This window comes from Colobus angolensis, unplaced genomic scaffold, assembly GCF_000951035.1.
Source record: "Colobus angolensis palliatus isolate OR3802 unplaced genomic scaffold, Cang.pa_1.0 Scaffold20, whole genome shotgun sequence".
NCBI classification, from domain to species: domain Eukaryota; kingdom Metazoa; phylum Chordata; class Mammalia; order Primates; family Cercopithecidae; genus Colobus; species Colobus angolensis.
Window position 1 is genome coordinate 7,225,849 of NW_012115155.1, and position 23,307 is coordinate 7,249,155.

Genomic DNA, 23,307 nt, shown 5'->3' on the forward strand with positions numbered 1-23,307 from the left:
AAATCTGAAGAATCATACAGACAGCTACAAAGAAATCTAGGCAGAACTAAATGTACTTTTTGTGCCCATTACCTTGTATAATACCTATACTATTAAGCTCTGTTGGTATTTGGGTTACAATTTGGTGATAATATATTCTTCTTTGAGTATAGATCTTTTCTCATATACTCAATTAGACCATTTGTCATTTAAATGCCTTTCTGCTTCTTGTAAAACCCTGAGGTCTCATTAAACATTCGTTGACTTGCTGATTGACAGACAGAAAGAAGAAGACTCATAAGTCACTAAACATGGGAACTTAATCAAGTTCTTCAAATATCCACAAATCCTTGCTCTATAAGGTGCCAAAAGCAATACTGAATAAATAGGACAGGATGTGGATTCCAACCTCCTTTCTGCTGGACCATGTGACTTACAGCAAATCAATTAAAGTCTTGATTCTGTTGCTTTTTGTGGTAACATGAACCACAACAGAATTTAATAAAATATGATAAAATACAGTAACTTATCTACTAAAAACTGGTAATAGCTACCTGGTGTTAATGTATAGTAAATAGGTAGTCGTTGAACTAGGCATATTTACCGAAAATATTTCACTTAATCCTCAAATTAATCCTTAGGTTAGACGTTATTGTTACCATATTAAAGATGATAAAACTGGAATTTATGTAAGTTGAGCAGCTTATTTAAAGTTAATGAGGCAGTAACTGTGCATCAAGGATTTGAACATAGGTCTGGATGCCAAAACTTATTCTCCATTGGTTTGTGATGCTTCTTCACAGAGGCTAGGTTAGATGATCTCCTGAGGCCCTTTCTAGTCACAACATCTATTATACTCTTGCATGTTAGGTAGCACAGCAAAGAGGGTTGACTTTTGGTACATGCTTGGTAGAAGACTGCAATGAGCATAGCCTATTTTTATTACCACTGTCTTTTTCTGTGAACATGAACCACCTGGATACAGCATGTTCTTCAGTTTCTTTCCCTGTCCATCCTTTTTCTGCTGCTCTCCATAGCAGTTACATGTATTTCTACCTTTTCTACCTGAATTTCCTCTACCTTTTACCTCATTCCCACACAGTACAAAAATAGCAGCTCTTCTTTAGTTGTTGGTTGGTGTCTACATTGCCCAGAAAAATTCAAGGAAACAGCACATTCTAAGCCGTGTCCTATGGGGCCCTAACGCAAGAATGAGTCTGCATATTCAAAGTACAGTGAGTAGGTGTGTTTCTTGAGTGCAGTGAGCATTTCCCTCTTGTCCATTTGTCTTTAATGAGAGCTACTGTAGCTTAGGCCAGAAGAGGAGCCATCAGCCTGGACCAGCAGAAGGAAACATTCCATGTGGGAGCTACTGTAGCATTGATCACTCCTCCAGAGTGGCTGCTTGCTCTCTGTTGGGCAAAGGGCAGTCCTGCATGCCCAGACCAGCTCAGGCCCCCTCTCCCTGGGGCATCTCAATAACCCATAAAGCAATATTTTAAAAAAATTTACACAAGTGCCCTTTCATTGCATAGACTATACACAAAAGTCATGAAATCGTACAAAGAATTGCCACAAAATGTCTTGCAGAAAGTTCCAAAGGGGAGAAGAAATAAACAAAAAGGCTGAAAGAAAAGAACAAGGCATTTCAGTGGACTTTAATAAGCTGACTTTTCTTCATTTCCCATCAGGTAACATTCGCAACTCTCTTTGCATTTGGATAGCTGCTAATGGCTGTGAGTTTATCACAGGAAAAGGAACACATTCTCTGCAGCTGCGCAAGTCAAGTGAGTGCAGTTAATGACAGTAAGGGAGATGAATGCAAAGCCATGGGAAGCCTTGCCCCTGGTAGAGCTCAGAACCTGGTAAATCACATTAAATGGAAAGCATAGAGGAAGTCCCCTAATTCCAAAGAGAAAATCTGCTTTTCCCATCTCCCTGAATCTCTACTATCTCTGCCTTTGTAGAAAGGTAATGATTAAAAAATATAGGATGATATTCAGGGAAACAAACCCCAGTGTGGTTCAGGTAAAGTTTACCCCTGAGGGAGTCATAGTTTTTCAGGTCTGAAAAAGCTGATGGAGTCCTAAGGGAGGGTTTATACTGTTGCGGTTGACAGTGGTAATTTGTTTTTGTTTTTATTTTCAATATGCTTTTTCCTGTTCAGAAGGTCATGCCTATATATACGGCTTATAAAGTAATATTAGGAAAACCCTGCCAGCCAGCCACCCAGGGATAGAATTCACTCTTGGAAGAGGACTGGGGCGTCTCATGGAAAGTGACAACTATTTTTTGAACACTCACGATTTTAAAAAAATACTATGCTTCTTGAAGGAGCACTCACTTTTACTCTAATATTGCGGCCTGCTGGGGTCTGAGGCAATACAGGGATACAAAAGAGTAAAGCTAACATCTCAATAGGTTTATTCCAAAGAAGAGCTCTTCCAAGAAAAAGTGGATTTCAGTCAATGCCAGGGAGGGGGACCACAAATAAGTGTTCAATCAACATACTCATCATCTTTGTCACGAAAATATCATATATTTAACATTTTAGTTGTACACAATCAATCAATAAAATATGTTCCAGTTGCATTCCATAAACTCTCTTCCATTCATCCTTGAGCTATGCTCCCACTGCCCTAGTTTAGGGCTCAGACTGCGGAGACAACCAGGACTCTGTTTCTGCCTTCAAAGACTCATGATCTCAACGAACAAGCAGGACAAACCCAGAGGTTTTGTGGGACTTCTTACACGTGCCTTCGTCTTGATGGTCACTGAGCTGCCCAAAGCAGATGGAGCAGGAGTCAAAGCAACCATGACCTCTGCTGCATGTGTCTATGCTGAGTCACACTGTTACCAACTCCAGAGAATAGTCAGGGGGATGGGAAGGAGAAGCTTCCAATACTGTTGAGACCGTGGAAAACGTGAATGGGATGGTAGAGGCAAGGCTGGAAGGCAAAAGAACACGTCCAGTGGAACCTCAGAACTGGGCCTGCAGTGGCTGAGGAGGAGACAGACATGTTGATTGGATATCTAAACAGACACTGCCACACGGTAGAATCATTGGCAACTTCAACCACTCCTGGGGCTCCAGCTGCACCCACACCAATTAAACCAGAATGTCCTGGGCCATCCTCAACATTCTCATGTGATTCCAGTGAGCAGACACAACAAGCACCTGAGAACAAGAGGGCTGTAAGTGGCTGACGAGCCACACACCACGTGCTGCTCAGCTTCTGGAGTGCCTTGTTTCTGCCTTTTTTGCCTCAAGACCCAGAGATTTGGCCAGATTTTCCACAACATGCCTCTACCTATTTTAACTTAGGGATTCCTTTTTCCTTCCAACCCTGAATTGTTTCTTTGCTTTCTTTAAATACAAGGAACTTTTATTGACTCTTTTACTTATACAGACTTAGACTACAAGCAGTACTTCGTGATGGCAACTGAACAAGTGTGAAGAACGCTACAAAGCATTAGAGCCCAGGAACCCACTTCCAGTTGCTAGACCAAATGTTTTCCATGCTGATTTCACTGAATCCCCACAACTATCCTGTGGAGTAGAAAACTATTCATTCCTTCCTACAGATGAAGCAACGGAAGCTTGGAAAAGCTGAGTAACTCAGCAAAGGTCATTTAGCAAGTTTGTCATAAAGATTGGGCATGAGTCCGTCTGTGTGATTAAGTCCCCTGACCTGAAACACAGCATGGCATGGTCATATGGTAATGGAAGATGGGAACTGGGGGAGCCTTCATCAGCTGTTGCTGGGCACTGTTTTCATTTTGATGTTGAGGTTCAGTCCCCAACCCAACATAAATTTCTTTCACCAATCCTAGGAAGTCCATGTGGTCCTTTTCCACCAGGGTCAGGTACCAGGTGCCTCTGACTCTGAATCCAGGCAGAGCAGGACTAGTATAAGCTAGTATGGGTTGGAGGTCAGAGTCCTCCATTTTTAAAAGGTGTGACCTTGAGTGGGCTACTTCTTTAACTCTCTGAGCTTCAGTGTGCTCCCTATACATGGAGAAAATGTTTTACACTTTCATTAATGAAAACCAAGAAAAAAAAGCATAGAAAATACCTGTTAAAATGCAATTGCATAACATATTTCTAACAAATGATGGCAGGTAGGGGAAGTGGATGCTTTGCATTTCTGAGGTTCCCTGGCTCCCACCCAGGACACTTCAGACTCAGACCTCTGTGTCCTACCCGGGCTGCTGCTGTGCAGCCTTCCTCCCACGAGACAGACACATTCATAAGCCTCAGCAGCGGCCCCAGGAGGGGACTAGTCCCTTCAGCCCTTGCTCCATTCTGGGAGCCTAGCCCTGTTCTGTTTTGTTTTTCACATTGGTCACTGTGGCTGCACCTGGTGTTCCTTCACCCTGCCTCTCTCCATCCAGGCCACCTTTGCTGCTGCCTAACCTGCCCTTAAAAGCAGGTGACCAAGTATGTAAGATTTTACCCTTACCCAGAATTGAACAGAGGGGGTGGGGCCAGGGTGTTTTCCTGTGTAGTACCCTTTCACTCTACCATGTAGAAGATGCAACAGATGTAGCTGCTGAAGAATGACCGGAGCTGTGTTATCATCACTTGGGATAAACATTCACAAGACTTCCTGTGATGGTGCTTCTGGAGCTGGGCTGTGACCATGCTGGCAGCACGCCCCTGGAAGACACAACCCAGCGTTCACACTAGAAGATGCCTTTCTTCCAAGCAGAAGTTTAAGGCCCTGTCTCCCACCCACTAATCATTAGAAAAACCCCAAGCCAATCTTTCTCTGATATCTCAAGTCACTGTCAGACTATCTTGGGAAGCACATGTGTTAGAATGTGATGTGTGTTAATGTAATCGCATCACTTCTACAGATTGGGAACTACATATGGCTATCCCCTGCCCACAGCCTTGCTCAAGAAAACGAGTGCGTGACAGCATTTGCATTCTCCTTTGGGTTTTCCCTCAGTCTAGTTTCCGGACCTTGGAGTTTGTGTGTCATCATTGTAGAACACGGGTATACTTCCTTCCTGCACTCTATACTCCCATACCTCCAGATTAGAGAGAAGGTAGCCGGCAAGGTCAGCCTTATTGCCTATACTGCAGTATCTTTGAAATCAGCCTCACTTCAGGTTGGAAAGGACAAATTCTTTCTGCCTATGAGAAATTTATATTCTCTTCTTCTGCTTTGGCAACGCTAGATGTGTAATAATCTCCCAGAGTTTGCCTTACTTTGCATGTGGTGAAGAGTCTGGGCTTTCAAGACCGACTGCCTGGCTTCAGATCTGCTTGTCTCTTATCAACTGTGTTAGCCTCAACCACTTTTTGCCCCACATTTCTCTTCTGAAAATGAAGCTAAAGACTGTACCTACCTCAAATAACATTTGTGAGAATTAAACACATTAATACTATGCTACTCAGAGGGTGATCTGCGGATGGGACCAGCTACATAGTTGGCAGGGCCCAGTTCGAAAAGGGAAATGAAGGAATCCTTGCTCAAAGGTCATCAGGAATTTCAAAATGATGACAGCCGAGCAGGTCACCAAGGCTGGGTCCCGTAGGAGCATGGCGTCCTGTGCAGCCTCACATGTCACGTGTCCATGAGCTCCTCTGCCTGTGGAGCATGGTTAGTTACTAGTCCACAAACAGTGCAGACACTGAGAGAAAACATTTGAAGATTTTATAGTAATTTGACATTATCGTGACATCGAAGTGTGCGGTCAGCGGATGGGTCTAGTTGAATAGGTTTCGGATTGGTTTGGATGTTGTCAAGCTGATGTATTAAGTTGCATGGGACACAAGTTTTGCATTAGTAATGCAAATGGATTATTATCCAACTGCAACAGATTAAAGGTAAGAAAAACATGCTTCTTTATGGCTGTGTGAGAAACACTAAGCTGATAAATATGATATGCTTACCTGACATGTAATGATATGTTCAATAAATGTTAGCTGTTATCTGTGATTGTTTTTTACTGTAAGTAAAACACTAAGTTCTGTAAGTTCTGTTGTTCTTCTCTGCATGTGTGTGTGTCTCTGTGTGTTTATAATTGCATGTGTATCTGTATGTTTGTGTTTTTTTGTCTGCGTGTATCTGTTTATGATTGTGTATGTGAGTCTGTGTGTGTGTTTGTATCTGTGTGTACCTATGTGTGTGTTTGTGCACACGTGTGTGTTTAGGCATAAGATCTGCTTTATCAGAATTTTTGTTTCTTTTTTCAGCCTTTTTTTCTCTAATTCTAATAATTTATGACTCTCCACTTCCTATTCAAAGCCTTCCTGTCCTTTCACCATTTAACTGGGTTAGTTTGCCCTGCATCTGTGTTCACGTGGGGCAGTTTGTAGTTTTGCTTTGTTATATTGTATAGTTAGGACATACTCACCTTTTGAAGTCTCTCTTCGTGAAAGATTGTGATGTCACTGAGTGCAAAGATCACATCCGATTCACTTTTGAATGTCTAACTTTTCCCACTAGATTAGGCCTATGGTATTCCTAAATAATTGTTGGAGGAAAGGAAAGGAAGAAAAGAAACACGGAAGGAAATAAGGAAATAGAAAGAACGTGTGACACTAACAGAAGGACTTAGTCACTTGACCAAGAATTCAGGGCTTGTCATTGTGCCGCTGGAATTCCTCTGATCAGCCACAACTTCTCCGGCTCTTTTTTCATTCTTAAGGATGGCACAAACCCCAGGGTTGTTGAGATTGTGCCTTCCCATGAGCCTCTCAGGGCTCCTGCCTTTCACTGTATTTATCTCCTCTTTCTGAAATGCCTGTTTTCATAAATGCTCTCTTTTGTCTGTAGAAGGAACTTGAGTTTGGAGACAGCATACTCAAGTTTTTTTGAGCCTTGAAATAATTTTAGGCAATGTGTCTCATGTGAGTGTTCAGGTAAAAGAATTAACACTGACGTATATCCATGGGTCACAGTCAGAGCACCCGGCCCAGACACTGCCCTAGGTATCTCTTGCTCTGGCTGAATTGGATCCATAACCTTTCATTGTACTATGTAGAGGATGCGACAAATTTAACTGCTGAATGATGACCAGGAGCTGTGTCATCCTCACTCAGAACAAATATTCACAAGGCTTCCTGTGATGGGAGCCTCTGGAGCTGGGCCATGACCATTCTGGAAGCATGTCACTGGAAGACACAACTTAATGTTCATACAAGAAGAGGCCTTTCTCCCAAGCAAGGGAGGTCACAGAAGTTTAAAGACCTATCTCCATGGTCCTAGAGACAGTGGAAGAGTGAGGTAAGCATTCTATCTTCCAATGCCCTGCAACACGCAGGCTTTCCATGAAACTGCATTGAACAACCTCACAAATCCGATGGTGAAGAAATAATTTATAAAATAATAGAAATGTTAGAAATAAGAACCAAACACATTAACTTAGGAAAAATGAAAACAGATGTATTTTACTTCAGCAGAAAGTAAGTTTGTGAAATTTGTAAATAAATAAATATAGCAATGACCATTTATCCATTTATTCAGCATATGCAACATGTCAGTCTCTGTCTCTCTCTCTATATATATATACACATACACAGATATATATATACACACACACAGATATATATATACACACACACATATATATATAGCTATTAATCCTTTACTTGAACTACTGTTGGAGAATATTTAATATATATTTAAATATATTACATCTAGTGGTTCAAGTGGAAGATCAATAACATTAATTTAATATTGAGAAAATAAAATTCTGAGTAATTATAGCTTTTATAGATGGTATGTTCACAGTCAAAATTCAAATTCTTTTTTTTTTTTCTTGCTTTAAATTCAATGGCCTTAGACTCTCCTCTAGACCACGCTGCTTTGCTAACTAACCTGTGTCTGACATCTAGCATGATCTCAGTAACTGTTTGCTGATTTGCTGACCGGTAATTTTTCTATAAAGGTAAATGCATAATTAGCATCCAACCAAAGACAAAAGCAATACGATGGAAACCCAAACATTGTAGATCCTGCATTCTAAGGGACAGAATAGATTTGCAACAGCAACAGAAGCTCTTTTTCATGTTGTGTACATTTCATTTTAACAGAATATTTGGGATTAGTTGATTAAAGAAAACAAAATAAACAACAAAAAACCTTCAAGTTACAACCCCAAATGTATAAAATGCAAGTAAAACGAGGAGGTGATTACTCATGCTGCACAGTTGAGCATTAACAGAGAAAAGAGAATTATCCAATTTACTTTGGGTAAGTGGTGGGGTACATTTTACCTGGGTAAAGGATGGGATTGGGTTAAGGGATTATAGTCTCTCCTAAGACAGAGAGGGTTAAAGACCCCTCTTCATAAAAGGAAAGAATGCTTGACCAAACTTGTGAATGGGATACAGAATGAAATGATAGAGATGAGAGAAGGCTGCTACCCTGCATGTTGTCCTTATCAGGACAACCACTGCAGAATTGAGTAGTAATTTTTTCCTTTCAAATACCATAGGAAGGGGACAGCCTTCCATCCACAGTCATGGTGTCAGCTGCTGATGGGAGGGGGCCTGATGAGGAGGCTGTCTCAGGAGCCTAGCCTCTGAGCCTGGCCTTTCTGTGATCCAGCTGGCAGGATTTGGACAGGTCTTTGCTATCTCTGGCTTGCACTTCTCCCATCTACAAAAAAGGGGGCTGTAGCTTCAAATCCCATTTTTTTCTAGACTTGAAATCCTTTATAGAAGACTATTCTCTGTGCCCTGGTGTCAGAGGCATTTAAACCAGAGTGATTCCATCTTGAATAGGGACTGGGTAAAATAAGTCTGAGACCTACTGGGCTGCATTCCTAGTAAGTTAGGCGTTCTTAGTCACAGGATGACTAAGGAGGTTGGCACAAGATACAGCTCATAAAAACCTTGCTGATCAAACAGATTGTGGAGAAGAAGTCAGCCAAAACTGTCCAAAACCAACATGGCAATGAAAATGACCTCTGGTGGTGCTCACTGCTCATTATACACTAATTATAATGCATCTGTGTGCTAAAAGACACACCCACCAGCACTATGACAGTTTACAAATGCCACAGCAACGTTAAGAAGTTATCCTGTACAGCCTAAAATGGGGAGGAACCCTTAGTTCTGGGAATTGCCCACCCCTTACCCAAAAGACTCTGGAATAATCCACACCTTGTTTAACATATAATCAAGAAACAAGTGAAGTATACTTAGTTGAGCAGTCCATGCCACTGCTCTGCTTTGGAGTAGTCATTCTTTTGTTTCTTTACTTCCTTAATAAACTTTATTTCACTTTAGTCTGTAGACTAGCCCTGAATTCTTTCTTGCATGAGGTCCAAGAACCCTCTCCTGGGGTTTGGACTGGCACCACCTTCCAGTAACATCTTCCTGGCAACCATGAAGGGACTATTCTGAGGAAATCCCCAGCCCAAAGGAAACAGAATGCAGCACCAATTGGCCAGCTTTGGGTAAGTGTCAGGGTACATTTTACCCAGGGAAAGGGTGAAATTGGGTTAGAGGCCCAATTTAAAAAGATTACAGTCTCACCTAAGACAGAGAGAGTTAAAGGCATCTCTTTCTTTTTCTTTCTTTCTTTTTTTTTTTTTTGAGACAGAGGCTCACTCTGACACCCAAGCTGGAGTGCAATGGCACAATCTCGGCTCCCTGCAACCTCCTGCTTCCGGGTTTAAGCAACGAGTGATTCTCCTGCCTCAGCCTCCTGAATAGCTGGAACTACAGGCATTTGCTACCACACCTGGCTAATTTTTGTATTTTTCATAGAGATGGGGTTTCACCATGTTGGACAGGCTGGTCTCGAACTCCTGACCTTGTAATCTGCCTGCCTCAGCCTCCCAAAGTGCAGGGATTATAGGCGTGAGCCACCACACCTGACCAAGGCACTTCTTAATAAAAGGCAAGAACGCTTGACCAAACTTAGGTTAAAGGCCCAACTTAAGAAGGTTAGTGTCCTTCCTAAGATTTAAAGGGTGAGAGACCTCTCTTAGTAAAGTCTCTTTTGGTTAAAAATGGATTTCGCACTTGGGACGTTAACCACTATTCTCTTTGGATTAACCTGCCTTGCACTCTTTGCTGATGGCTGTCGGGGACAGGATTAGGCATGTGCATAATCATGGGACATGGGGAGCTTTCTTCCTTCCTAAAGTGGGAGACTTGAGAGCTGATGGGACTGCTGGAAAAGTTTCCTTCGCAACTGACAAACGGCTGCCTGAACGTATGATTCAGTATTGCTGCAATAGGTGGGACTTTCTCTTGCCTCCCTGAGCTCTTTGCCTTTCCCACCCTGCAGCAAGCAATGTTTCTCTCTCTCTCTCTCTCTCTCTCTCTCTCTCTCTCATTTTCCTTTTCTATCTTTTCTGTTTCTCAGGGCCACCAGCTTGCCCAGAGTCCACATGTTGAAACTCCTGGTCAGAGGTCATTCTAACCCACTGTGAATGAATTAAAGATGACAAGGCCCATCCTGGGGCAAGTTTGGGACTTGCTAGTTTGATATTCACTGCTAAGTGAAGTGACTAATGTCTATGTTTTGTCAAATCACATGTATTTTGCTCTGACCATAATGGAAAATGTTAATTTGGTTACCCCGTGCAACCTCTTGAGTGGTGTCTTGCAAAACTGAGACGCTTTTGCCTATGGCTTTATGAAATGGAACAAGGTAATTTTCCTTTGTAATGTGGCTTGGCCCCCAGGGGTTCGGTGCAGCAAGCAGGGTCACTAGGACTGCTCAGGACAACGGAGTCTAGAAACCTCACATGCTGGCCAAAGGGTAAGAATTTCTTACCAGTCAGGCTACTGACCTCTCTCTCTATGCAAATTGGTTGAATGAATGGTAAAAATCACTGTTTATTTTTTCTGTAAAGTTTTGATTAATGGGAAAAAGGATTTGTGAGGCTACTCTTAAGCTGTAGAGAATCTGATTTACTTTGTGTTATAAATGTGTCTCTCTGTATTGCTCTGTCATAAAGAGGAGTGTTTTAGGATAGAACATTGACTTAGGACCCCATAAACCCACTGTTCAAACCAGCCTGGCAAGCTGGTCAGTTGCAAAGTTTGTTGCAGGTAGCTGAAAAAAGAAAAAAGGAAAAGATGAATGAAGATTTACTCTCATCTTGTTTTATGTCCTTGAGAGCTTGACCTTGTAACCATGTGGCAATAGTTTCTCTTGGTCTCTGACAGCCAGGGAACAGGAATTTGAGGGTTCATGTCATAGTTAGCTCTAGAAATTATCTTGAGCCTTTGCAAGTTCAAAATTGGCTGCTTTAGACTTCTTCTGGGAAGAGCAATGGAAACTGCCCAGTGCTGTAGCTTAGTAGTTAAGGCTTTGTCTTTTCCTAATGATGGCCTGGGTTCGGCGTTCAATTCCTAATTTTGGAAATGAGTCCTTTCTGGTTTGATATCTGTGTGACTTTTGCCCTGTGTTGATTATCTTCCCTTCCGTGAACAACTTCTGACTTCCCTTCTTGAATTTTCCTTTCTCTGAGTACCTGGGAGGTTACCTTTGGTAAACCACAAAAGCCAGACATATTGGCTGTTTGCCCTGGCTAAAGTTAGGTAATAAAAAGAATTTAAAAATTATTTTTAAAAGTGATATTGTTATGTCAGTTTAATTAAAAAGTGGATATCCAAACTATACATATATTTAAAAGGCCTTCATGTTTTTTCTCTTCTTGAATCTTATTTTTCTGAAGAAAAAATAAAAAACATTTTTTTCTTCTCAGTTAACTGAATTGTCTTTCTCTATTTTGTTTGCTACTCTTAATGTACACATTAGATGATCTAAGAGAATTTCCAACAGCCTGGGACTCCTGAGGAAAACAGAGGAGGTGACACTAACCCTGTTTTGGGGAAGAAAAAAAAAAAAAAAACCTCTGTTTTCCTCATGAAACCCCAGGAATTAAAAGTAAATTCCTCTCAAAATCTAAGGCTCTATTCCATTTTGCATTAGGTTATCTGACATTTTTGACTATTGAGGGCATATCAGAAATTACTTTGAATTATGAAAGAGCTTTGGTGTGTAATAACCAGATAGAAAATACACTTTTAGGGATGTCTAATGGCAGTTGTGGGAGGATACTTTGCTCTGTGCATGTTTTGATCAGAGAAGCCGTGCCCTTGGCCTTCTAGAAAATATGGAAATATGCCCACCCCCACTGAGAGATAAGATTCCTATGGGAGATGGGCTGATTTTCTTTGGGGGCGATCCAGGATCTGGTATAAAAATAGGATCCTGGCCAGGTGAGGAAGCTCACACCTGTAATCCCAGCACTTTGGGAGGCTGAGGTGGGTGGATCACAAGGTCAAGAGTTCAAGACCAGCCTGGCCAATGTGGTGAAACCCTGTCTCTACTAAAAATGCAAAAAAAAAATTAGCCGGGCACAGTGGCGGGCACCTGTAGTTACAGCTACTCGGGAGTCTGAGGCATGAGAATCCTGAACCCAGGAGGTGAAAGTTGCAGTGAGCCAAGACTGCACCACTGCATACCAGCCTGGGCGACAAAGCAGTGAGACTTCATCTCAAAAATAAATAAATAAATAAATAAATAAATAAATAAATAAATAAAAGAAATCCTTAGTTTGGGGGAATTTGTTTTGCCTTCCAGTTGTGCCTGCTTGTTAAGTCATAGAAACTGCATGCTTTAAAGAGAAACTTGAAAATGACAAATGAAAAATCTTACAAGTACTAGATCCTCTTCTGACTATGTATTTATAGGTGCTGTGTGTGTGATATGAAAGAGCTTTGATTAATTGGCTTAAAAATAGTAGGCACTTAAATCAAATATTTTGTCGGAAAAATACAAACCCTAATGCCTTTTAGTTCAGATGACTTTAGTAAGCTTTGGGATATAAAGACATTTTTAAAGATTATTGGTTGTGCTCACTTTGGTAGCACATATATTAAAATTAGAATGATACAGAGAAGATTAGCATGGCCCCTGTGAAAGGATGACATGCAAATTCATGAAGCATTCCATATTTTTTAGAAAGATGTCTGTTCTCACTGGTAGTTAGAGCAAAACAAACTTAAAATGAGGTTTTTCTCCTCATTAAACTGGCAAAAATCTAGTAAGTTGTTAATATTCATTATTGGTTAAGATGTGGAGAAATAAGCACTTTCAAATACTGCTGGTATAAAAGGCAATTTGACAATAACTACCAACATTTAAAATATGAATACCTACAATTCCACTTCTAGGAAGCTGTCTCAAAATCTTCATATAATATACCCAGGAAAAATTTATAACATTTCTGATAGTATATATAGATTACCATAGTTCTCAGCATAAATGTAGACTTCTCCTATTTTGCTGAAGTAGAACATAACTTTAATAATACTTCCTTCGAATTCTGAGAGAAAGCTGTTAGGTTCAGACTAAAAAGTAATAAAGTGTGTTTAACTTATTACAGATAGGTACAGTGCAGAGGTACTATATAAAGTACTTTACAGGAAAAAATTGATTTAATCTTCGCAATAATTTGGTGAGGAAATTGAGACAAGGAAGAGTTAGAAGGAGTGCCAAGGTTAATTGGTAAGTGGCTAAGTTGATGTTCATTCTTAACATTGGGGTGCACTGTGAGATAGGAGTTCAGCAGGACTTGTTTCTCAAAACACAGGTCACAGAAACCCCACTGATAAAACAGGATGTGGTAAAGAAGCCAGCTAAAGCCAGCCACAATCAAGAAGACAACACTCACTATAATTCTCCAGCACCATGACAATTTACAGATGCCATGAAAACTCCTGGAAGTTACCCCATATGGTCGAAAAAGAGAAGAAATTCTCAGTTTCAAGAATTCCCGGCCCCTCTCCTGGAAAACTCCTGAATAATCTACCCCTTGTTTAGCATTTAATCAAAAAGTAATCACTAAAATATCTAAGTTGCAGTCCTTGGGGCTGAACTTGCCTTCATTTAAAAAAAAAAAACATAAAGGTTATTGGTAAAGTAAAAATGTCTTCAAAAATTAGACATTTAGTCTAAATTTTACAGATCAGATATTAGGTTTGCTAAATGATTTAAGGTTATAAGCTGCTTCTTTGACCTTTGAAAATTGTTCAACTTACCTGCTGTGGAGTCATTAGAGTTTAGTTAAGTTCTGGGCACATGTGAAGTTAGCCATGCCTCCTAGCTGTGCTGGAATGAGTCAGACTTTATCTGGACTTCTGTCTGGTGTCCTAGAACAAAATTAGAATCACGTACTTACCATTTTTCTCCAAAGTAAATGTTACTAAGAGTTAACAGTGTAACATGTACCTGTGACTACTGGAAAAAGTTTTACATGAAAGGTATGTGAAGAAAGTAAAATGTGGTTTTGGGAGAAGATTATAAGAATTGATGGAAATGTAGTTTTTTGTCTTTTTTCTTTCTTTCTTTCTTTTTTTGTCTAGTGTAGAAGATGCATTAGTCTGTTCTCACACTACTATAAAGAACTGCTCAGGACTGGGTAATTTATAAAGGAAAGAGGTTTAATTGACTTAGGCTTCTGCAGGGCTGAGGGGGCCTCAGGAAACTTACAATCATGGCAGAAAAGGAAGCAAACACTTCCTTCTTCACATGGTGGCAGGAGAGAGAAGTGCATAGCGAAAAGGAGAAAAGTCCTTTATAAAACTGTCGGACCTCATGTGAACTCACTCACTACCATGAGAACAACATGGGGAAACCACTCCCATGATCTAATCACCTCCCACCACGTCCCTCCATAACATGTGTGGATTATAATCCAAATTAGAATTCAAGATGAGATTTTGGGTGGGGTACAGCCAAATCGTGTCAGAAGGTTAAAGGATACTTCTAAGTTGAATAGGATATAGCTGAACATTTGAGTAAGTTGTGGAAGCTTTGTGAAAATTAATCTTGTTAAAGAAATTATGTGTGGAAAACATTGGCTGAAGTTAAAGGGATATCATTCAGTTTTTCCATAAATTGAATATTGGAATAAAAGCACAACTGAGTTTTCTTATAGTACTAATCTGCTCTTTAACAAAAATTTGTAAGGGATTATAAAAGTTTCATAAGAAACTTACCTTATGGTCAGATATTAAAGTTGAATATATTTGTGTATAAGGTTTTATTAAGAATTGGGGTTGACATTAATAGTACACTAATGCAAAGGGTGAAATTTGGCTTTAACTCTTGAACAGGATTTTCATGTCAAATTTAAAAAAAAATTTTAAAAATTATTTGGCTTTAGGATAAACTAAAGGAAAAATAAGGGAAAGACAAGAGACAAATTGTTTGGAAAGCTAAGTCTTCCCTCTATCAATGAGTAAAGATTTTTACTTCTAAAAATTTTGAGTTCTCATTTTGGCTAAATTAATGACTTATGGTGACCTGGAATTCTATTTTATAATGTCAAGGGTTTCGAACCTTTGATATTTTACAAACTTTCCAAGATTAAATTTTAAATTATGTCTTATCCTGACCTAATTGATCTTTAGATAGTAGTCCCTCTAAAGTCCAAAAGAGACATACTTGGCATGTTTGGTATAAAACTAATACAGGAAGCATTGTCAAAAATGAGCTGGTGTTTGGATTTCTTTTGTCTGTATTTGTATAAATATGTTACTGGTATGTGTTCCAAAATTACGGGAAACTTCCTTAATTCTGATATAAACTTAGCATATGTTATTAATCGTTTTAATTGTTATGTACAATTGTTGTATGCCACAGAAATAACCAAAATTCCTAGTCAATTGTGGCTTCAATAGTGGCTGTCCTAAGGCTTTTTGTCATCCACAGACAATTGTTGTCTTGTTTTGATCCTCTTCAAAAGATGGTTTGTAATCAGCTATAGGACTTTGACAGGTGCTTTTGAATGCAAGTTTCTGATAACTTTGGAGACTGTGACATTAGCATATAGGGAAAAACTTTCAGGACTCTCAGAGAGAGCTGAAATGTTCATGAATTTCAAGTGGAACAGGATTTAACTGCATAGACTGAATAAGTAGAAAACTGAAGTAATCTTTTCTGATTTTTTGCTTAAAATGTTGCTGATGCTTTGTTTTGTCTTTCTGGAGCTGGGAAAACTTTTTTTTTTTTTTTTTTGAGCTACTGACAGCTTTTAACACTTGAGTAAGTTATGCTCCTGTGAACAAAATTTGGAGCACATTTGTTTCTCTCTGCCTTATTTCTCCAAAATTTGGAAACTACTTGTGAGTATTCTTAACTTATGGCCTTATAGTTATTTGCATAAGTGCAATAAGAATCTGTTTTCTTTTGTAACTGGATACATTTGGAGAAACTGGTTATTTCATGAAGGCTTTGACTGGAATGGCATGCTTTCCTTTAAGGAATTAAATTTGACTTATAGAACCAACAAAAGCCCACTGGAAAAACTGGCCTCATACCTTGTCTCCACAGTCCCTGTACAGGATTCCTGACTTGTGGTAATAAAGAATGTCACTTTCTGACAGGCTCAGGAGCACCATGTTATCTTGGGACCTAAACAGGAGAGGAATTTACCCAGCTCATATAGGTATTTGATGGTGCAAACTGATGACTGGGCTCAACTTTAAAAAAGGTCTTATCTGACATTCCTTATGGAACAAAACTCCATTAAAGGCAGTTAAAAAGAACCTACATGGCAAATAATCATCCTTGCTGCACTTTATGCAAATAATCAGGCCAAATATAATAAGACCAAAGTTTATTTTGCAAACAACTCATTTCTACTTTGATTTGTCTTTAGTAAAAATGGGAGACTGAAAAGAGCAAAAATATGTTTCAACAAGTATGGTGCACTTGTTATTAGATTCTAGTCTCATCAGTTGTTTTTCACATTTTTTCCTGAAATTTAGATGGATTCTGCTTATTCCTGTGAACCAACCACTGATTTCTGGCTGCTGCTCAGAAGAAACAAGAGGGATGGGTAATTTAAATATCTGGATCAATATTCTAATTCTGGGCACACATTGGAATCAGCTAGTGACCTTATATCTGCTTGCTTCCAACAATTCCCCAGTTCGTGGAAAGCCTTCTTATTTTATTTACTTGGGATAATTTTGCTTTACTGTTGTGGACTATATTGCTGTTGTACTCTGTGTAGGACTGCAGTATAAGCTTACTGTATGTTTTCTTAAGTTGAACACTTATTAATCTTTTAGATATCACCTTTTGTTGGAACTCAGAGTTATGAATGGCCCTGGCCATACCTACACTTTCTGAATGAGATCTTCTCTACTCTAAATGTCAGAAACCCTAATAGTTAGGCTAAAATATCATCATCATTATTCTGACTGAAGAAGTTACAGAAGATGGATCTTCACCCCTCTACAACCCTTAGGATAAAGGGTTCCATTGTAAAAGTGTGGGCGGAAATACATTCAGAGGTGTTTTAGCCAGAGCAACTCCATCCTGAATAGCGACTGGGTAAAATAAGTCTGAGACCTAATGGGTTGCATTACCAGTAAGTTAGGCATTCGAAGTCACAGGAAAAGATAGGAGGTTGGAAAAAAAGTGCAAGTCATAAAGATTTTGCTGATAAAACAGATTGTGGTTTTAAGCCAGGCAAGAGAAGCCAGCCAAAATCCACCAAAATTAAGATGGCAATGACAGTGACCGCTGGTCATCTACAGCTCATTATATGCTAATTATAATGCATTTCCATGCTAAAAGACACTCCCACCAGTGCCATGACAGTTTACAAATGCCATGAGAGTGTCAGAAAGTTACCCTGTATGGTCTAAAAAGGGGGGAACCCTCAGTTCTAGGAATTGTCATTCCTTTCCTGGAAAATTCATGAACAATCCACCCCTTGTGTAGTATATAATCAATAAGTAAGTATAAGTATTCTTAGTAGAGCACCCATGGCACTTTCTTACCTATGGAGTAGCCATTCTTTTGTTTCTTTACTTTCTCAATAAACTTCCTTTCACTTTACTCTACGGACTCACCCTAAATTCTTTTTTGTACGAGATCCAAGAACCCTCTCTTGGAATCTGGATCAGAATCCCTTTCCAGTAACACTAGTGCCTGACAAATTAGCTACTGAAAAGTTGTTAATTTGGGAGTTTTTTAAAAGACAAATTATTAAAACAATTTTTAAATGACTGGATATTGAATTGATTTTAAGTAATTAAAATTTTTACAAAGGAATTAGCTGGAATGCTATAAAATAAATCAGAGATGGTTATGTTTAAAACAATTTTTAACAAATTAAAGTAAAGCAGACAGAGAAAAAACTCCCTAAAACCAAAATGAAAAAGAGGTAAGAAAGTTGTTCAAACGTCAGTGCACTTTTGTTTGTTGGGAATGAATGGTGCCTTTGCTGCTTTCTTCTTATTCTCCTGCTATTCACTGAGGCCTGTGCTGAAGCTAAGACCCAGATACTTGAGATTGAAGTCACTTTTGCAAAAAAACTGATGACAGTGAGAGAAATCTGATCTGACTCTATCTTGCTTCTTATCTCCAAGCTGTCTTTGTCCATGCCCGAGCATAGACCAAGGTAACTATGGGAAGAATTTAAACATGGAATTTGGAGTTGCTGAACTGAAGAAGGCTCAAGGTCTCTCTGACCTCACCCCTAACCCCCAACATCTCTCCAAAAGCACAGATGTTTATCTGCCTAAAATTTAGACCCACCAAGGAGAAAAAATGTTTTTTCTTCCTCTTCCTGTAAGGCCAAGAATATAACCACACCTGAATGGACCCTTTCACTAAATAGCATACAAGTTAATATCTATTCTCTGATCCACTTACTCTTCCTAGTACTCCCCTCCACAAAATTCCACTTCTCCTCACTCCCAAAACCTGTTTTGCCAGGGTGCTCTATAAGCTTGTGAGCCATGCCAAGGGGTGGTAATCATTCAGTGGATCTCCCCACATATATGCAACCTCCCCCCGGGTTCTTCTTGCCTGCTGCCCAGATGGAGATAATTTATCAAGGCAGGGGAATTGCAATCGAAAAAGTTTTATACATGTAGAGCTGGCTAAATGGGATACAGGAATTTTATTATTACTCAAATCACCCTCCTCAAGAATTTGAAGCAAGGGTTTTTCAAAGATAGCTTAGAGGATGGGGGGTTTTGGTTAGGCAATGGGTGCTTGTTGCTGATTGGTTGGATTGCAATCATAGGGGTGTGGGAAATGATCCTCATGCTTGCTGAGTCACCTGTGGATGGTGCCACAGGTGTGGTCGGTGGATCCAGGTGGAACCATTGTTCGTAAGATACACCAAAAATCTGAAAAGACATCTCAAAAGGCCAATCTTACATTCTGCAATAGTAATGTTATCTGTAGAAGTAATTGGGGAAGTCGCATATTTAGTGACCTCCAGAGTAATGGCTGGTAATTGTTTATATCTACACCATAGCCAAATTCAGTCTTCTCTTATCCTCCTACCCTTAGCCTAGTGGTCTCTCATTACCTTTACAAAGGCTGTTGAGTTTTGAGGAAGGGCTGTTACCATTTAAACTATAAACTAAATGTCTCCCAAAGTTAGCTTGGCCCAAGCCCAGGAATAACTAAGGGCAGTTTGAAAACTAAACACAAGATAGCAGTTGGTTAGATCAGATCTCTTTCACTGCAATAATTTTATTGCTGTTACAGTTTTTGTGAAAGTGGTTTCATATACATATTAAATAAATGTGTATGCCTTTTCTCCAGTTAATCTGCCTTTTGAGAGTTGGTTTTTCAGGGCACCTTCTGGGGCAAGGGCCTTGGCCCCTACAGTAACACACAATCAAATGGAAATAGGTAATTCCTAAAAAATGTTACAGGGACAAAGGAAAAACTCCCCTTTCATCCTTTGAAAATGTGCTGAAAATCAACTGAAAAAAGGCAAATTGGTATTAAAAAAAAAGGCATACACTTCATTTTTCAACATGCACAGAAAAAAAAAAATCACACGATTACCTCAGCACCCCTGGTGGGGTAGAGGAGTTTATATACCCTTTGTCCTAGGGTAGGGAGGATATAGGAATGTAGACAATTCTTTTGAAGGACAGTAAATGACGATTAAGGAAAATGGACAAGGGAGGCAGCAATTAACTTGTAAATGACTCTCTTTGGAATTTGAATGAGCCCAGAGGCAGGCATTATCTTGTGAAAAAGTTCATCTAAATGTGGTTGCAATCTTCAGTCTTCTTTTCTGCTATAGATAATGAGAGTTCAGGGAGGGCAGAGAAGCCAGTTGTGTTTCTTTTGGTAAGAAGCTTTCCTGTCCAGATAAGGAAATTTCAGAGAGACAGAGAGTTCCTCCCTGTGCTCAAGGGGAGGAACAAGACAAGGTTAAAAGGACCTTGATTCTGAGGCTTATTTCTGAGGACTTTTGATTTTCAAAAGCATTGAGCACTTCTAAACACCATATTTTGGAGAATTGTTTTCTGCACCCCCAACCATGTCTAAGACTTATATATGAATGCGAGTTAATACTGGTAGTCCCTGGCAAAAGTTTTGCACTTGTAGGGATTGAAATCTAAGGAAATTTCAGGCAGATAAGTGTGTGAAGCTTTAGGCTCCAGAAAGTTATGTTGTAATCATCTGATGGGTTCATCTTGCCTGCTTTTCAGAAAAGCCAATGCACTGAAAACAGTTGGTTTTCACAACGAAGAAAGAGTTGAATAATCACAGGCATAGCTGAACAGAATGATAGGAGGAATTACTCAACTCAGCCTCCCCAAGAACTCAGAGTCTAGGGTTTTATGGATAGTTTGGTGGTCAGGGGTCTAGTGAATGGGTGCTGTGATTGATTGGGGATGACAGCATAGGGGTTTGGAAAAGGGTCCTGTGTGCTGAGTAGCCACTAGGTGGGAAACATAGGAATGGTTGAGGTTGAGCCATGAGTCACAGGTCCAGGCAGGGTCAGTTACTTGGATGCAAAAGTCTGAAAAACATCTCAAAAGACCCGTCACTGGTTTTGCAATAGCGATGTTACCTATGGGAGCAATTGGGAAAGTCACTAATCTTGTGACTTCTGGACACATGACTCTGGAGAAGTAAGGGATTATGGAAAAGCAAGCTATGGAACAATTGCTGATTATAGTTTAACCATGCCTACATTTTAGCAGAATTCATCCCCCTCTCACTGTCAGGCCTCTGAGCCCAAGCCTGCACATATACATCCAGATGGCCTGGAGCAACTGAAGAATCACAAAAGAAGTGAAAATGGCCGGTTCTGCCTTAACTGATGTTATCTTGTGAAATTCCTTCTCCTGGCTCAGAAGCTCCCCAACTGAGCACCTTGTAACTCCCGCCTCCGCCCCCAAGAGAACAACCCCCTTTGACTGTAATTTTCCACTACCTACCCAAATCCTATAAAGCTGCTCCACCCCTAATTCCCTTTGCTGACTCTCTTTTTGGACTCATCCCGCCTGCACCCAGGTGATTAAAAAGCTTTATTGCTCACACAAAGCCTGTTTGGTGGTCTCTTCACATGGATGCACGTGACACTCAGAATCCTAATCTCCTGGTCTTTCATTAGTTTTACAAAGGTAGTTTAAATCCCTGACCAAGGTGAGGATCAGTTTTAGGGTGGGACTATTATCATACTTGCTTCAAAGTTAAACTGTAATATAAACTAAATTCCTCTCATCGTTAGGCTGGCCTACAGCCAGGAATGAGTGAGGACAGCCAAACTGAGGCTAGAAGCAGGATGGAGTCAGCCATGCTACACTTCTCTCTGTCGTAGTATTTGCAAAGGTGGTTCCAATGTGACTTGAGTTGGCCTTTAGAAAAGATGGGCAACCGGGAGTGTCTTCTTAAGATACTTACTTTAAGGATTGTTTTTGGCTAGTTACTGTTAATCTGCTCCTGCCTTTTTGAGGACTGTTGTCTCCCTGCTTATTTAAAAGCAAAGCAGCAAAGGTAACAAACATACACAAAGCAAAGAAAAACACCTTAAAACCATAGCAATATTTGGGAGGCCGAGGCAGGTGGATCACCTGAGGTCAGGAGTTTGAGACCAGCCTGGTCAACATGGCCTACTTAAAATACAAAAGAATTATCTGACCATGGTGGTACATGTCTGTAATTCCAGCTACTCAGGAGGCTGTGGCAAGAGAATTGCTTGAACCTGTGAGGTGGAGGTTCCAGTGAGCCAAGACTGTGCAATTGTACTCCAGTCTGGACAACAGAGTGAGACTCAGTCCCCGACCCCCGCCAGAAAAAAAAAAAAAAAAAAAGAGAGAAAAAAAAAATCATAGAAACAAATAAATCTTACATCAAGCTCCTGTTATAACTTAGGTCATTTTCCAGAAAGAAATTTAGTAGTTGAAAATGGCATAATCTCTCCCTGTTTAAAAGATGTACCCTAAAACCGAGGCGAGGCTTTTTCATCTGACTTCATTTCCTTCAGGAACTCAGGAGAGGTTTTGGGTTGGACTAGAATGTCAATGTCATTCTTTATTATACCTTTATTTTCTATTCCACTGCTTTTTTTTTTTTCACCTCCAAATAGTTTCTCTCCTTCTCATGATACAGATTTTAATGCTGCATTCAGTTTCCTAGCATACTACCCCAGCCTCCGTCATACTCTCTTGGCTAAGAATTAACTCATTCAGGATCTGGTAGGACAGCTGCTTGCTCTATTCCCAACATTCAGACACAGTCATCCTCTCTGCTCTAGGAGTTGAGCAGTACTTGTCTGGTTTCCATCATCCATAACACCTTGGCATGCCCTTTCAAATGCCTCTTTTTTTTCCTCTCTCTCCTCCACCTGCAACTCATTAAGATAATTGACTTTTTTAATTTTTATTTTAGCTGTAACATAAATTTTACTCCTTAAAGAATGTGACTGCCTGACTGGTTTTAGATGATGTTAAGGTGAATGTAATGACATGCACTCACAGTAGGAGATGACATGGGGTGAATGGTGGGGAGTAGAAATTTCCATTTCAGTGAACAACATAGAATGGGTTTACCCTGAGGGAGTCACTTACAATAGACACTCCCAAGCACCTCCTGAGGGACTGAGGTTTGGGACACAGAAGAGGGAAGGAAAGAGAAGGTCATGGAATATTTATTTTACGGATGGAGACAAATGCAATAACAAAAGGACCAATGATTGTATAAAAGGACCCAGACTAAGGTTCTGGGTCTTCACAACCAACTTCATGTCTTGGGTTTACTGCTTACTTGCTGTGTAATATTGAGCAATGTCAGGGACTGTAGCTCAGGTTTCGGTGGGGACAGATGGCAGGATGGGGTGAGGGTATAGCAGGTGAGTCTTTAGATAATATAGAGGAACTCTGTGAGTTAAAATAGAATTTTGATTTTACTAACCACAAGATAGTCACTTTGTTAGAGGTACAGAAGATGTATATGATGAGTCAGAAAGGAATTAGAAAACAAATTAATAGGTTAGTAAAACAGCCTAGGGGCTACGAGTAAGACAATAGCAATGGTAGTAGCAGTGATAGATAGATAG